The sequence below is a fragment of the Phasianus colchicus genome, chromosome 2, assembly GCF_987193195.1.
Source record: "Phasianus colchicus chromosome 2, bPhaCol1.hap1.1, whole genome shotgun sequence".
NCBI classification, from domain to species: Eukaryota; Metazoa; Chordata; class Aves; order Galliformes; family Phasianidae; genus Phasianus; species Phasianus colchicus.
In genome coordinates, this window is record NC_143437.1 from 6,049,458 (window position 1) to 6,055,457 (window position 6,000).

Genomic DNA, 6,000 nt, shown 5'->3' on the forward strand with positions numbered 1-6,000 from the left:
AATTAAATATTTTTGAGATCTCCATGCATAAGTTACAGTTTGTAGATATCAACAAAGAAAAAGCAAATGTAAAGGCACATATATATATGCACAGAAGTGCATCAACCTCCATTCCTTAAAAGCCCACTGGAAAACACAGCTGTCAGTTTCTAAATACTAAGTATTTTACACTCAAAAACAGGTGGCAAAGTCTGTAAACCAAAATTGGAACCAAACCCAAAGAACACATTCCAAAATATTTCTCTACTTCCTTAGCAAAAAGTCTTTAGAAGTAAATGCATCACTCAGATCCGGGCAGTGGAGCATATTCAATCAGTGCTTTTCTTTGCATTATAACAAAGTCTCTTTGCTACCTTTCAATCTTGGTTTGGAGAACCTGTTCCACCTGCTGTAGAAATTAGGCTTGGACACAGAGATGAGATCTTTGGTGTTCCTGTGAGCCTCCAGAGGAGACAAACTGGGCTTCATCTAAGTTCTGACCATTCTTCATTCTTCATTCTTACTCTTGGCCAGTTTAATTAATCAAACAGCCATCTCCAAGGAGCCCTACTCAGCTGTGCACTCAGAACCTGCATGTTTTACTTCACAGCAGAAAGCTCAATGCTCACTAGCTAAGTTTCAGGAGTGCCTTCATACTCACTTGGCACAAAACACGTGCCCACACATCTCTGCTTTGAACTCACTCTGATCCCACTCTAAGCAGAAACAAAAGCAAGCAGCACATGTCCTCTGCCAGATTTGCAGCAGACACGTGGTTCCTTGCTGCTTTGGTTTTTCTGCATCTGTGTCCAAGCCAACATCACATTTGGGCACACACATGTGTCCTGGCCAACTTCAACAGGCAGTGGATGTCCCTCTGCTCACATGGAGGATGCAAAAAGTTCCTCAAGTCATCCTGATGGAGCATCCAAGTGGAGCCCTCCAATGGCTGAAAAAGAAAGGCTTTTGTTATATTAAAAATTAAACCAAGTGTTGCATGCATCCATACTAAACAACTAGAATTATCCAATTTCCAGCAGGACTCAGCAGGCAATTTCAAGCAAATAAGTATCAAGCTGTCAGCTTGAAATTCTTCTTTGGAGCTGTGGGTTTTAGTGAGTTATTGCCAGTTCTGGAGTTTGGCATCTTCCCCCTTGCTCCTTCCAGTGGTTGCCTTTGAGTTTTCAATGAAATGTGGGAGCAAGGACATCAGTAATTCAGCCAGTCCTTCCGACATGGTGCTGCTGGTGGCTGAGCTCAGAGCAGTGCTTTTGGGACAGCCTGGGATGATCACACAGAGCTGCAGCAGCTCAAGAGAGCAGAGGACAATGGCAGCACCTTGGTGGCTGTGTCCAGGTGGAATGCTGTCCCTTTATTTGCATCTAGCCCTCACACTGACCTCTGTGTTTGCAATAATGATAACAGAGCAGAACATAACTCCCCTCACACGTAGCAAATCTCCGCTAAGAACCTGCTCATGGCTCACCCAGCAGCTGGATCTGTGTGGCTAATACCATCCTCTCTCCTGTGTTGTCCCTTCCTGAGAACACCATGCCCACCACTGGTGCTGGGGGCTGCACCAAGATGCATTTGCACTGAGAGTTTGGGTTCCTGGAGCAGAGATTCCTTCCTTCGGTTTCCCACATTGAGCATGGAGAGCAAACCCTCTTCTGGACTGCACAAAAGAAGGAACAACTTGTAGATAACTTTTGAGTTTCGTCATCTGGGGGAATTAATCAAACCTGGATGAAGCACCCATTCAGACTGCTGGATACACAGTGCCATTGTCAAATGCTGTTAGACTGAGCCAGAGCTGAACCAGAACTGCTCCAGCAGAAGCTGAGCTGAACCAAGAAGCTACGGGTCTGCCTCCCTGCTCCTTCAATCTACTGCTAATTGCTTCATTAGTGCGTCTCTGAATTGATTTTCCTGTTGCTGCATTTTCCACCTACCTTTAGTTTTAAAGCATTTTAAACATACTTCACGTGGGAATAATCAAATAAGGTACACAAGCGCAGAGAAACAAATGCACTGCTTATATCCAGATGTATTTGATAGGAGACCACTTCAGCCCGCACCATACAATCATAACCTCAAGTCGTAACCATGAAAACAAAAGCACGTAATTTCTATTTTGTAACACAAAGGGGAGATGTTCTCGCACAACAGGAAAAGTCTGTCCTACACAGAAACTTTTCTCATTACGAAGAGCACTCATGAGTTTCACAGGGTACATTGCAGCATTTCAAATGTATTGTCGGCTTCTCCGAAATGAGGTTGGTTTTGTCCCCTCTTGTTTCACTTTCAGTTAAGGAGCCTGACAAGAAAAAGTATGGTACATAGAAGCAGAAACGAAGAATAAGTGGTTGTAGTTGACATTTAATTTCTGCACAGTTGGAAAGAGAAATGAGACTGTCTATTGTTCGATCCATTATTTTTCCCAGCCATCCAAGAACACAGCAATTTGTTGTTTCTTTATTAAGTATAATAGGGAGATATTCTGATAATTTGTCCTTAACAACTTCTTATTATTTACAGCTCATGTACAGTGGCAGCCTCTGAGCTCTTTCCTGTGCTGCGTTTTCTGTTATATCACTCAGTTAACACAGAGACAATCTGTTATGTCAAAAAGGTAACACGACGGCGCTTGATAAGCAAGCAAGCCACAGAAAGCACTAATAACTTCTAATGAATTATCACAATGCTGTGTTCTGAGATGTTCTCTCGCTGGCACTCCGGGATTTACACGGCACATTAACACACAAACTGTCTCTGGCTGGTGCTGCTGAGATTAAGAAGTGTCACTGCTTGGTGTCAGAAACAGCTGCACACCTCACGGCTTTCCTTATGGAGACTGCAAAAACAACAACTGTGAAATAGCATTTCTAAATAGGAGAAATTCTTCCATTTGTCTCCATTTTACTTCGTCAGCAGGAGAGAGAAGCTGCAAGGAGCTCTGTGCTCTGGTCCAGGTTTAGGGCAAGAGAGGGTCCATCACGTCCCAGCCCTGGGGAGCAACAGGCTGCAGATGTGTGGAAGAAATTAAACAGCATGAGAAGCTCTCCTAGAGGCCAGAGAAGGGTTGGCTGATGTCATACAGAAAGTAATAATTAAGCTTTCATTCTGTATTTCTGATGCTATTTCTGTTCCTTCTCATGGCAGAAGCTCTCCTTCCCTCATCCTACAACAGCTTGGGATGCGAATTAGTGAGCAACTTCTACTGTGGGTTGAGGAGAAACTGATGATGAATGGCACTTGAGTCTGCACACAGAGTATAGCTGCATGAACCTCACTCTCCATTGGCTCATCTTTATCAGCTACTGGAATTCCAGTGGAAATTAAAGTTACTATTATTATAGCCCAACAACAACAGCAACAACAGAACCTAGGAAAATATAAATGGATATGAAGCCTGAAGTAAAAATCTAAAAATCATTGAGCAATCTTGCATTGACTTCAGTACAATTTTAATCAATATCTACAGGGGCAGACAGACAAATGTATCCTTGGAATAATGTTCCCTGAGAAAACACTTTGAGGATTTGGATAAGCCAACTTTGCTGAGAAACAGATTGCTCTTGTTAGTATAGAGCACATTTATTTCTTAATATGCTATTCTATGTGAAGTCTTGTTGTATTTAGTGTTAAGATTAGGATCAGTGGAAAAATAGACTGAGTCCAGGTCAGCCTTCAGAAGAAGATAAGGCCTTATCTGCAACCCCCAGGGAGAGAGCCGGAGCAGGCCTGAACTGCTGAATATGCTAATATTCATAAGAAAACTATTTCAGGAGGTACTTCAAAGACAACACATACATCTTCAAAGGATCTACAGATTCCGCTCAATTGGAATGAAATATTTAGGCATTCTGGAAAAGCCATTTTCCTGATACTTGTTCATGAAAAATAAACATAACCGGCTTTCTAATAAGGCTCAGAGCAAGCATTAGCAAGCCAAGTCTGCTGCCCAGCGGGAGAGCAGGAGAGTCACGCTGAGAATTTCAAGGGGCAAAAGAGAAGGCAAAAAACATAAATAGCAAACAGAGGCAGGCGTGTGATGACAGATTGCTACATGGGGCCGGGAAGGGCAGGCGGTCTCTTTCTGAAGAAAGGAACACATGGGAAGCGCTGGTGCAAGAAGAGCCATGGTCTGATGAATACAAGCTGTGTTCCTGTGTGGGGTGGACAGGGGGGATTGAGCCCACCAAGGGCACATCATAAGCAGCCCGTTGCTTGCATCCAGACCTGCAGTTCCTGTCGGGCCCCTGGAGATGTATAGAACTGACTCCACGTTTTTTTCTCTATAAGATAAAATAAACTTAATCTTGCCATTGGCTTCAAAGGCCGGATTTGCCTGACTAAGAAGGAAGGACTGCAGGACATGGCCTCTTTTGAAGGACAGCCAGATAGCTGGAGTTTGGTGTGCTCTCCAGAATCCCTGTCCGAGTTGCTTCAGCTGCAGACAGATCCCCACAAAATGCAGGCCTTCATGGAGCTCTGCAGCGTGTCCAGAGAAGGGCAGCAGAGCTGTGAGGGGTCTGGAGCACAAGTGTGATGGGCAGCGGCTGAGGGAAGCGGGGCTGTTCGGTCTGGAGAAGAGGAGGCTCAGGGGAGACCTCGTGGCTCTCTGCAACGACCCGAAAGGAGGCTGTGTGAGGTGGGGTCGGCCTCTGCTCCCAGGAAACGGCCATAGGACAAGAGGGGATGGCCTCACATTGTGCCAGGGGAGGTTCAGGTTGGCTGCTAGGAAACACAGGCTGCCCAGGGACTGGTGGGGTCACCGTCCCTGGAGGTGTTCCAGAGCCATGGGATGTGACACTGAGGGATGTGGTCAGTGGGCATGGTGGAGTTGGGTTGGGCTTGGGACTACATAACCTTAGAGGTCTTTTCCAACCTTAATGATTCCATGATGTGCCAAGGTGCCACGCCTGCAATAGCCCTTAGAGATGACTGTCGATGACTCCTCCTCATTCAGCCATGCAAAAGAGATTTCATACAGCGTCCATGAGCAGCAATGGAGATCTGCAGGCATGTTCATGGAAAAACTCTCCCAGAAAGAACAGATTTAAGAATGGTGAATATTTAAAAACACATACAAAAGAAAAGTGTTTTGAAGAGAATATAGCAAGAAGCTAAATACCAGAACACCAGAAAGTTTTTTCTTCCAGGTTGCTAGTGTTATCTTGTCCTAATTCCCTTTAGAAATAGCCTTTACTAAGAAGGAAACTGCTTAGTTATCAAGCAATTCTTTAACTTGCACATGAATTATTTTTTAATAATATCTACAAAGGACATTAGGCAATGCTTGCCATAATCTGCACTCAGATCAAGTCAAATGAAGTATCCTAATGAAACTGCAGCTTGTAATTTTTACTTCATTGTGTTTCTTCAATGTGATAAAATTAGATTAGGATCACACAAAGCAGAACACGAAAAACAGGCTTTGTGTGTCAGTAATTGCATACAGACGATGTCTTAAACATGAATGAGAAGCACGCACATCCAGAACAAATGCATAATCTATTCTCCCTCTAGTGGCCAATGTTTCCCTTCTTAGGGAAAAAAAAAAAAAAAAAAAAAAGAGCAGTTAAAACTGCTGTTAGCGTGCTGATCCTACTCCTCTGCTTAGTGCCTCATTGACTGATGTACCATCGCTGGTCAGTGCCAACGCACTGACATCTCACATTCTCGTGCACGAGCTCCACCATCCATTTTAAAACCACATCCAAAATGATTTTGTTGGAGAGAAGCCAGCTGCATTTCTACTCTCTCAACTATGGATCCAGCAAGGAAGCTCTGAAAACACTCTACCATATAGTGATTACATTAAAGAGTCACCATTCTTCACTAGAGTTCCAAACAGAAGAAGAACTTTAGATACAAACTGATTTTCTTTAAGTATTTCCATTGATTTCCTATGTTTGATATGAGGGATAAGCAGTGCTACTATTATTTAAAATAATATCATTTTGTTGAGTGGCAAAAGTTGTGCATAAACAATAAAACACTACTAGAGTATTTTGA